We start from the raw sequence: 12,484 nt of genomic DNA, 5'->3' as shown, positions 1-12,484 counted from the left end.
ACCACCTGAGTTAACCTTTTTTTCCAAAGAAAACAAAACAAAACAAAATAAAGATAGTGTGAAAATCTATAACCTGTAAAAGCACATAACCAGGGTTACAAAAAATTTGTTCTTAACATGCAAGTGTTTGATTATTAACATGCATGTGTATAATTATGCTATAACTCCTTCATTTACCAGTGTCTCAGCCCCACTTTACCCTCACCAACACACACACACACACACAAACACACACACAAAACCAGAGTATATCAAAAACTTTTCGCTATTGTCCAGAACTTATGTCTAAATTATGATTATTTTATTTATGGACATAAGAGATGGCAAGAAGCATGAGAGTCAGGTCTCTTGAAATAAAATGGAATGTATTTATGAATACATTTCAACCTCAAAAACCTAAATCCAGTAGAAATAAGAAAAAATATTCCTTTGACTATGTCTTTAATACAGTCTCTTGGCCTATAGAAGGTACTCCATCAATACTTATCGCTTGTATTTTATCTTAAGTGGCGAGGATAGGCTTCATAGAAACAAAGAAACTGTCTTACTCTGTGATGAGATGCTTGCCCTTGCGAATGTAATAAACATTTTCAATGAACTCAAGTCCTACTTGACAGCTAAAAGTGTTCTGAACCAAGGAACCCTACAATGGAAACTTTGCAACACAGTTTTTATTCTTTCTCCTTACTCCAGTCCCTTTTCCCAGGTGAAGCGAGTTCCTAGCATTTCACAGCTGTGCGCTCCCTTCCTAAGTCAGGCTGCACCTCACCATGGGCTCACTCACATCCAGTCTGCCCGCCTGACTTTCGTTTGACCCCTTTGTTTCTGCCAAAGGACTTTCTGGTAAGAAGGAGTTCATAGACAGAAAAATGAGGAAGTAGAAGGAGAAAGTAAACATACACAGGCTTTGAAGTAAAAATAAATAAATAAATAAATAAATAAACAAACCAAGGCGCAATGTTTGTTCAGTTGTGATGGACTCTGCTACAGAAAACACTTTGCTGAGTTTTTCCTGTGTAGAGGTTTGCCAGAGGTTCACCACGAATGGAAAAGTGCCTCATTCTATTTGAGCAAGGCTCTGTTGTTTCCTTCACAGCTCTCACCCGCAGCTGATGTCAAACTTCATCTTTTTCAGGCAGGAATCAAAACTGTGGCCATGAAGTCAGTCTGGAAATTGGCCCTGTGCAGATGGTCCTTAGGGCTGCAAGCTGTTCTCAGAGCTGCGAAGGCCTTTGAACGCGAGTTCCAGTCGTGGGTTTCTGAGGAAATGCGCCGCTTGCAGAGTCCACACTCAAGCTTCTGGACCACGCCTCATACATACGCAAACGATTTCAAAGACGAAAAGACAGAATTTTCCCACAATCCCAGGGATCTGACAAACACTGCCTGAGAATGAATTCCTGCTTCTAATCATTAATATCCTGCCTATGGGAATTTTAAAGCAAGCTGAATGAATCTATAAGTACCACCAACACCAATACCGAATGTCCAGTTCTTTGGCACTTTGTGCAAAACACAATATCCAGATTACTGAATTGAAAAATAAGCCCTTTTGCCCTGTTAGGATATTTTAGAAGGACATGTCCTTTAATTTCCTACGATGTTTCTGATTAATAATAAACATCTCAAACACATCTTTCCAGTTTTATACTAGTTCAAACATTTTAGTATGTTTCCATATAATATTTTTTTTGTTTATTCTTATTTATTTATTTGAAAGTGACAGAGAGAGAGAGAGAGAGAATGGGTATGCCAGGGCCTTCGGCCATTGTAAACGGATTCCAAACACATGCACCCACCCCCTTGCATATTTGGCTAACGTGGGTCCTGGGGAATCGAGCCTCGAACCAGTGTCCTTAAGCTTCACAGGCAAGCACTTAACCACTAAGCCATCTCTCCAGCCCTCATATAATATTTTTATATAGCAAACTATCTGTGGAAAACTCCAGATTGCTAAATAAAGAATTCTTCTATAAGTAAAAGAAGAACTAACATAGGCTCCCTAAAATGCTAGATAGCTATTTCTAAAATCAATAGAAACAGAAAGACCAGAAATGTGTTGAGTCAACTAAAATATTAATATAGAGCACGGAAAAGAGAAGGGAGAGCTATTGAGTGTCTTCACGGCCTCGGGCATGCAAACTGTAGTTCAGCTTATGCTGGGGCCTCGCTTCCTCTCCAGGACCACCATGGACAGTAGATGACACAGGAGCACACTGAATGTCTACCAGGCAAAGTGTTGTGCCGCGATCACGTGGAGTATGAGGGCAGTCTGAACGTGGTCTATCCGTCTCCAAAGTCCACGCATCTTACAAAACGAGAACTGCACATCAAGGGACAACTTCTGGAGCAGGTCACGTGGGCGCTCCCTGGGAGACCGAAGGCGTGCGGAGGCCTGGACAGTGGGAAGACTGGGCATCTCACCTCTTTGGAAAAATACACTGGGAAGAACTTTTTCGTCAGAGATGCTCATCTCCGTAGACAGGGGAGTAATATAATTATCACAAAGAGGTGAATAAATATCAACAGCAATGTTAACAAGCAGTACAGAACAAACTGTAAAACACCAGGTAAAATGGAAGTTGGTATTTTTAGGAAATGGTGTATCTTTTGTAGTTTTATTTGTACATGTATTCAAGGCTAAGAACATGATGTTTTGGTTGACATGCACTGTGGAATGATTACCAAAATTTAACATTTTCCTCACTTCTCAGTTATGTGTGCTTGTGGCAAAAGTCCTTAGCCTCTCTTAGAAATTTTTATGTATCAGTACAGAATTTTAACCCTCACCTTGCTGCACATGAGCTATGTGGAGTTGACAATGTTGTGTATCTGACTTTGTTCGGTATAGGTTCTCAAGGAGAGACAAAGCTTAAGGGCAGAATTTAACAGGGCCACAGCGCTCATAAGTCACCACCAGACACCACTGCAGTCATACCCTGCTCTGTGATCATTTAGCACAGCAGCAAAATCCTTTCGTATTGCAATAATTACTTTGTAGAATTGACTTACTGATATATTTATTAAAAGGATGTGCTCTAATATCCCCTGTCCTGTGCCCCCCATTCTACTGAGGGTCAGTGGGCTACTGGTATTCATTGTCTTGCAGGTCTCAGTCATTCTCCTGCTCTGGGTGGGGGGAGATGGTGCCTCGGGCTATTCCTACCCACCCTGAAGCTGTTACAATCACCAGAATGTTCCCTGAGCCTTGGCTGACAGGTTAGAAATCTGATTTAGTGTTGAATTCCCTGTAGCCACTGGATCTCTGTTTTGATGCATTTGAGTGGCTGCTGTGTCTGTCGCCATCTCCCTGGAGTCATTTCTATGGAGAGAATGCAGGCTTTTGTGAGTTTCAGAGCACTCCCAGGTTCCAGAGCTGCTCGGAGGCGGGGCCAGGGCTGTTACACACCTGGCATTTGTTCCTTGGTACCCAACACTGATAAGTGCCCAGGATTTTCCCTTTGGTCTCCCTTGGTGTAGCTGCAAGTATGTCTTCCGAAGAGAGAGGAAGCTGTGAAATGATGCGCTCAGCCTCGAAATTCAAGCAACTTTTCTTTACTTTTCATGGCATGTGATCAAGTATCCTGAAGACCTTGAGTTAATAACAATCTTGACATTTATTTTGCAGCTAAGGAAACCAGTTACCAGGGATTATTTGATGACATCTTCTGTGGATATGCTAGCCTCAGGCTAACAATCCTTTCGTTTCCCTCCATCTATTTGATAACAAGCAAATTTATTCAGATGATAAGTTTAAGACCCAAACAGTTTACAAGACTACAGAATTCATGACAGAATAGGAGGAATATACCTGAGATCATAACTTTCCACCTCATCTAGCCATGCATCCAGCCACCATAGCTACTATTTGCAGAGTGGCAGAGCACAGTCTCACCCTGTGGCTCTTTACAGAGAGGCAAAGAGCAGAGTTAAGTGCTATCTTCAAGTTCCAGTCGAATTTTGTCAGTAGAAGCCATTTGCATTCTGGCAAAAGGAACCTCTGATATTCCCTTTGGCATATTCTATGTACACGCTGGCCTGCTGTGACCTAGAAAACCGTGAATTGATTTGCATAATCAGTGCACTGTCCTTGCTGAGGTATATTTAGAAGGGCCAAGTTTGCAGGAATGTGATCAAGACAGTTTTAAGAAAACCAACATGCCCTTTCTTTTAAGGCTTGGAGAGATGTATTATTCAGGAAGCCCTGCAGTTTCTTGCCCATGTGGGATTAACGTAATAAGTTACAAAGAGGGGGATTAACTTTTAAAACATATTACTTCAAAAGAGGTCTTACTCAGAAAGTATAAGTTCATTAAAACATATTTGGGTACATTTATCAGTGTCATGACTGCTAACGGCCTTTTTTTTTTCCCAGTGAATTTCTGGAGGAAAATGAATCTTCTGATCTCAGGGTGGTCAGGTCCCACTAATTTGTCATATCCCTTCACTAGAGTACCTAAATTTTCTTGGTATCTATGTCCTCATTTGTGCAAGGAAAGGTTAATTTCAGAGCTCATTGATCTATAGCCCCTGGGTGGAAATTGGCAAGTATAGATATTTATACATCCATCTGAGAATTCTAAGAAATCATGATTGAGGAACTTATTTGAATTCTCCTGCCTATTTGCTCATATTGCATGCACATGCTCCTAGCATGAAGAAGAGCTTTCTCCTATCTCTCAGAAATCTCACTGAAGGAGCAGAGGAGACTGCTCAGTGATTAACTTCTTGTCCTCATGAAATCTGTCAGCCAGAGCTCAGTTTCCCAAGCACCTACCTAAAGCCCAATGCATATGTGATCCTGTAGGAGACTCAGTAGAAAGCTAGCTTCTTTTAGATAGTTTCAGTGAGAGACAGAAGCCCAAAAGTGACAAAGAGAAGGTGCGACTCTGCGCTGGCAGGAATGGGACTCGTGTCTGATCTAGATTCATCTACAACAGCTGCAGTACTGCCCACAGACTAGAATGCTGCCTAGATGGGAGGTCCTTACTACCGTAATGGCTGGCCCTGGAGTCTGCCCTTGGAATCTACAAACCAATCAGGTCATCCCTTTACAGACCGAAATCTGATGAAAAGTACATTTTCAAACGCATATAAAGGCTGTTTCCAGCCCTCTTTTTTTCTCTCTCTACCTTTCCTTGCCTGGTCACACTTGAGTGTCTACATTTGAGTCTGACTTTCTCACCCCAGCACCCAACCCAGCCTGCTTGGGTGGAGTTGGGGGAGCAGATTAATGATTTTTGGCCTGGGTGTTTTTTCTGCTTTCCTCTATTTCCTACTTTGGGGTAACCTCTCACTTTAATTATGTGTATGATTTTCCTTTGGTCTCTGAATCCACCATGTGTACTTTCCTCTCACACTCTAGATCTACCAGGTCAGTGCTTTCTTTAAACTCTGGGCCTGCTCTCTGTATAATTTCCCTAAACTCAGAGTCGTCATGGAAGTCACTCTATTTACTTCCCATCTGGCTTTCTTGATCTCTGCTTTGATAATTTCTCTTTTCTATTCTTTCGTAAGCCACCACAGTTCGCCCTCTTAGCTTTCTTCCATGGGGCAGATGCTGCGTGTGTTTCTTCTAAATCTCCCTCCAGAAACACCAAGTTAAACCTTTCACATGTTGGTGGGTCTGCTCCAGTCCCTCCCTAAGAACCCCAGTTTCTCTTAAGTTATGCTCTGCCTTCCATAGGAGTGTAAGTCTTCGACTTTCCATTTGCTTATGACTCTACTCTAGCCTTCTTCCTGGATCCTGACTTTTCTTAATCCCACAATTTGTGATTTCTCCCTAAATAAACTTAATAATTAGTAACTTATCTTTCTTGAGTCTTTTTTTTTATCAATTATTTGTTAAAAATAGGACAGGATCTAAAATTGAGGCTCATAAATTCTGGGGACACCTCCTGAGCCCCCAAATCCTGCATCAATCCCAAGGCACCTATGGCAATGGGCTAAAATAATTCTAAACTCAACATCCAGCTGGTCTGCTTTGTAATCTAGTGGTTTACCTGCAGCAACAAGAGAATCTGTCTCAAAGAAGATGGAGCCCAGACATTTGGAAGTTGTCCTCTGACCTACTCACATACGCTGTATCAAGCTGTCCCTCCTCAAACACATACATAAATATTTCTTAAAAAGAAACTCATTACATTCCATTTTCAACCCTGTTTTTATCACTATTGCCTCATCAGATGTCAAAGTTAATTTGATGTCTGGATAAGATTATTTAAATAAAGGGAGATTAAATATAATGGAAGTACTGAAGCAAGGCTAGGAGGTTCAGGAGTATTATGCATCTAGCCCTAGACTGCATGGCCAGCTGCAACCTTAGCACCAGTGCCATCAACAGAAGTCACAAACAATGTCTAGAATTACCATCACAGCTCCACAGAATGTGTTTGGTGACAGTATTGGGATGAATCCAGGCACAAGCAACTAAGCAGACCCCATAACTCTCATCTTAATACATGGTCACTTCTTTTTCTCTATGCTCAAGCTTTTCTATTTTCAGTGTAACTCACACTGGTCTTGAAAGACACACTGCAGATATCCCACTGAGAAAGCAAGGCTAGAGCAGCTCGACATGGCCAGCCATGTCGCGTGTCAGCCTCAGGGAACATACAGGGAACAGCTGCCCCTGCTTACATCTGTGATTTGATCATCTGTGCTGGGATCTGTATAAAGACCTGTAAGATGCCAGTGTTCTAAGGCTGCTCAACAGTGTGTTATGAGGTAGAAAGTAAGAACAATTAAAGAGCAGTAATAGGTAAATCAAGTGTATAAGACAGAAACCAGTCATACCCTCAAGACGGCAGAGAACAGTCTGAAGGCTTTCACTTATAACTTGGACATTTTCCACAGTACAGTATAATTGTAAAGCTGTATACATTGTTGATAGTAATGCTTATTAAGAAATTATTTCCAGTAAAGATTTTCTGTGGCAATGAACTATAAAAAAGAAAATGCATGTTAAATACAAATTAAGTAGTGAATTTTCATTTTACAGAAAGCTAATAAAGCAAGCATAATGTGCACAAGCTATTTTTGGCATTTACTACCTACCATGGGAACAATAATAATATTACTAACAACATGAGAAGCAGAAGGCAATTTTTCTGAAAAACCAGGAGTACCTGCTTCAGATACTAATTCTCCTGGAATGCTGTACCGAAAGCAAAATGCCAGCATGACTTTTAATACTCAATGTCGTATCTAGATTATTTCACTCAATTCCAAGTTTTTATGTAAATAAGTACAGTTATATATGGTAACAGAAGTTCAACTTCACTGTTAGGTAAAGTTGGTTTCATGTGGGCTCCTTAGATTTTTCAGATAAAGAGTTCTTTTATACTCTAATATTTTAAGAGGGTTGTTTTGCAAACAATGAGCTTGCAGGTCCATAGTCTATATTATCTGTCTCACAAGTATTCAACATCAATGCACAGAAGAGCTATAGGCAATTCATAATAAAACTTTGTGTATAAAATGCAAATTTCCCTTCAAAAGTTAAATATATGATAAATTCTACAAAATTGTATTTCTGTTGGTTTCAAGCTGCTATCAGCAACTTCATATTTCTCAGTTGTTATATATGATGTGTTTTCCTACAATGGAACTACCACTCCAGTACTAAAAAGAAGGCAGGAGCCTGGACGTGCTCACCAAGGATGACCAGTGGCTACTAGGTGAGGAAGCAGAAGTTTGTGTGTATAGTACATGGTATATAGTGTATATATATAGTACATAATATATAGTATATATATACATATATATATAGTACATAGTATATAATATATATATAGTACATAGTATAGAGTATATATATATGGATATATATATATATTACACAGTATACAGTATATATATATGTGTATATATATGTGTGTATGTATGTATGTATATATATATATATATATATATATATATATATATATATATATAGTTCATAGTATATAATATATATAGTAAATAGCACAAGCAAAACACAAAGTGAAGCACTCAATTCTATATTTCCTTTTCTACTTTAAAGTCCTTGAAAAGATAGAAATGAAAATATTACCAAGGCAGAGTGATAAAAATGAAAATATGAGAGATGAGTCTGAGTAAGTAGACATTAGGGGTAGAAAACATTTTATGTTTATAATTTTGAGTTTTAAAATTTGGATGTTAGCATAATTGAAATGCTTAGCTAAATGTTTAAAAACAGTTCTAACATTTACTTGCAACATCATACTTTCATTTACAATTACCCTGTATATATTCTACTTATATGTTTGCTTATTTGTGAATTATTTATTTATTTACTTTATTTATTTTACTTTATTTTTGGTTTTTCAAGTTAGGGTCTTGCTCTAGCCCAGGCTGACCCCAAATTCACTATGTAGTCTCAGGGTGTTTTCCTCATTATAGTAAACACTTTCATAATATTCATAAATAACTAATGCATTTTGATGACTGAACTACATTAGCCAAGGTTTTAGCTATTTTGTATTATGTTTAATCATCCAAATAATACTCTACTTTCATGGCATATAAATTGAAGTATTAACATTTAACATAAGATCTGCTCTCAATGAAATTTGAAATGTATAATATAGATCTGCTAACTCTACACCCAAAGTTGTAAGGCAGTTCTGGAGATATAGTCACCATGTCACCAAAACATAACCATTAAATAGCAGCTTGTCACTTTCCTCTTCCAGATCCTGGCAACCAAAGTTTTACATTCAGCACGCGTATGCAGAGACTTCACCGAGACTGGATCAAAGTGTTTGTCTTTCTGGGCTTATTTATTTCCCTTTACATACTCATCCCAGGCCTTTCTATTTTTTGCTGATCATTCAGTAGATAGTTTTACTTCTGATGAACTTCAATAAATCTCCTCTTTCACCAATAATGTACAAGGTTTCCAGTTATCTATGCTATTTTAAAGGTGAAAGACTATGATTCAGATAGAGCTACCAAGTTTTCCAAAGCTACAAACCTAAGTGAGTTGGACCTGAAACTCAAACCCTCATCTGACACCATAGGCAAAACTGCTCCCCTTTTTTCTTTACATTCTTTCCATTACTCTCCATTCCTCCTTCAATTTACTATTATCTTACATAGCAAATATATGCAAATTTAAAAGCAAATCCCTCCCATTTTTATCTTACACATTGTCAAAGAAACACTTTGAACATGATGAATTTAACAATGTATTTGAACAAATGATGATTCATTGGTTAGGCTGTCCCAGAACCAAAGGGAGTTCAGAGAGCTCTGTTGCAGCTAACTTTTATAGAGCAGATGTGGAACAAAGTAGGGAAGCTACTGGGTTACTATAGCTAGTTGTCGGCCTTATTTGAGCATGGTATGACAGGGCCTTTGCCTAATGTGGGCAAAGTCTGATCAATTGTCAATTTGTGCATGAGTAAATCTGCTAAAATTATGATTGGCTGAAAACTATTTGTGAAAGAAAAAGAGAAATAAATAAGTAAAGAAAAGAAGGACAGAAGGAAGAAAGGACAGAAGGAATAACTAGATTTTCAATTGTTCACCACACGTTGGTTGCGGTTGGTTAGAGACACTCAAAGCAGCCTCAAACTATTCATAGTTGCAATATCCAAGATGTCCAGTAACCAAGAACAGACAAATCTCCAAACTAAGCAAGTTAGAGAAAATTAATTTGTCAGTCTCTCACTCCCTAACAAGTTGACTTCTCTACCCGAGACACTAATCACCTACATCTCTTCTGTCTATTGTGGTAAAAGCTTAGGACTCAGTTCCAAGCCCTCCTGAACAACCTAGGGTCCATATACTTATAGTTATTATATATTTATTATCCTAAGCTAAAATGTCCTATGTAGAAAGTATGTTTACCAATATTCAAACACTTTTAGCTACACACAGAACAATTTCATCTATTTGTTTCTTTTCACTATTAATAAAAATCTGTGAAAGCAAGGATTATGTCTTGATTATAGATAACCACAGCAGCTAGAATATATAAGGCATTCAAGTAAATTTTTTGTAAATAAAAACAATGCAAAAATCAATGGGTAAACAAGCCTACTTAATCTACAAAAAACAAAATAGTCCCAATTCTAGTTACTCAAGGTTATAGAGGCCATCAAAAAGGTTTCAAAACAAGAATCTATTTGTTTTATGTAATTTTCTAATAACAATAAAAAACTAAAGCTGAAGGACATATGAAATCAATAGAAGGATTTGCTGCTGTTCTGTTTGGTTTACATTTTCATTTTCTTTGGCTGTTTGTAGTCCAAGTGCATATGATTTACTTTTGCATGATTATAAATTTACCAAGGTTACTACAAATTGACTATTCTCAAGGTATTCCTTTAAACTAAGGCTGATTCCCTAAGTTTAACAAGACCATACCCAGCATGAAGTGATTTGTGTGTGATATCTGAAAACTAGTTTATTCCACCTCTGGATTGCAACCCGAAATACAGAAGTGGGGGGAGTTACATATGATTAAACTGTACATTAAACTAGAGTTTATAAATTGTGCTAAGTTGCTATCCTTAAATTCAGAGGTTATCATTTCCATTTATGCTTTTGTTCACTTTCTAGATGCTCTGAGAGTGTAATACACGTGGTTTTCTCTGTCACCTGAACTCTCAGCAGGGTTGTCTTCTAGAACAACGATGCAAAGGTCCTACACTGCATCTCCCTGTATTAAACTTCATCCACGCATGTCCCCCGAGCACTTAGAAAGTAACCAGTGTTACAGAGATAACTAACTTTTAATTAATGTGCATAAAAATAGCTACATTCAGCTAGTGAAAACTACTAAGAAATTCCCTTTAATTTTTTAAAATACCCTCTCACGTTGGACCTCAGTTCTTAGCGTCTTATATTTTTGTAGCTGATGTTCCCTTTCTATTGCTGCTGATGGTGTTTCCACATCGCTCTCCCCTTTTCATAAATAAATGCTTTCCTCTGAGGGCCTCAGTCATCTTCATCAGGAAATATCCTCATTCGCTCCAACCCTTGACGACTCACTTCGCTGATACAAAGTGCTGTGTTGTCAGCAATGTCTCCTCGTGTACTGAAGCTTCTGCCTCCTTTGTGTTATGTGACTATAGATGAGGGTCCTGCTTAAGGTCCTCATCAAACTCATAAGTTTGCTCCCAAGTTGGGCCAATCAAGCTTTAACCTTGCCCAGTGTATCTCATTTTGTTCTTAATTTAACAATTTCATGTGTACACTAGCTATTATTCCGTTATCCCCTTTATTTCATTGTCTTTTTGAGGCTTCTATGTTATTTTACACCACCAAAATCAAATGTGTATTTTGATTGTTGACTGGAAGGGAATGTTTCATCTTTGCAGTTTTGGAATGCAGCCTCATTTAAAAAAGATTTTCCTCTCATTCCTAATTCGTGACTGACACTGCTAATTCCTTGAGTATTCATCTTTATTCAATCTTCTCATGGTGAATGGGGCTCCTTCACAAATGACAGGATGGAAGATACAAATCGTGTCCATCCAAGTGTGCAGTTTAGTTCACTTCCTGCTAAAGAGGCATTTTCTCTTTTATCTACCTACCTACCCTGGAGTGTTAGCTATAGACACAGGAATTTGCCTACAACCGATGTCTTTCAGGCTCCCTTTGTGCACAGGTATAATTTACCCCATCAATGATCACTGCTTAGTGTCCTCACGTGGATATCCTGAAAACTAAACTCTACATTTAATCTCTATAATCATCTGGATCTGAAGTGCATCAAGATCATAACTTCAGTTCTCTCTTGGCTATGTAAATGTTTCGTTTCTAGTTCACAAATTTGTTATTTTCATGTGTATACTTTATCACAAAATTATAATTTCAGTTTGAAAAGAATACACCCCCAGCATTTCTGCCACAGGTTTGTCCTTTGAAAGTAGAGACAATATCATACCTTTATTATATCTTCAAAAATTATAATAGCAGCCAGTGCTTGTGAACTAATAAATAACAATTCTACTGAACATATGTGTGAAGATTTCCCTTCCCATAAGCCAAGTAGCTTTAATTACTTGCACTGAATGCAACTCATATGTCTCAAGCTATGTAAGGTCAGGCCATTCCTACAGTAACCTTCCAACCACATTATTTTCTCAATAAACATTAACAGGTAAAGATAAGCCTAGACACTTCTTCAGAGACCCCCCAAAAGAAATTTCTTAGGCAGTAAACAGTTTTATTCACTGAAGGTTGTTTATACTCACAATAGCTTTAAATATTTGGATGAAATTATCAAGTTACAGTTTCACTTTCTTCATCAGTTTTACTTGGTTATGAAAGTAGACACTCAAAAGCAGCCAGATGGAAGCTGACCACATGTGGGTCTTAATGCCGATATGTTACATGTGCAGAGGCACCTCAGGTCCTTGCTTGAAGTCTGTTAAACTTTGTTTTTTCCATAAATATTATTAAATTTCATCTGTCTGGCTTCCCCGAAGACCAAAAAGGAGGGAGGTGAAATGCTAGGAGCAAATAGACA

This window comes from Jaculus jaculus, chromosome 14 (assembly GCF_020740685.1).
Source record: "Jaculus jaculus isolate mJacJac1 chromosome 14, mJacJac1.mat.Y.cur, whole genome shotgun sequence".
Classification (NCBI taxonomy): domain Eukaryota; kingdom Metazoa; phylum Chordata; class Mammalia; order Rodentia; family Dipodidae; genus Jaculus; species Jaculus jaculus.
This window is presented reverse-complemented; position numbering follows the sequence as displayed.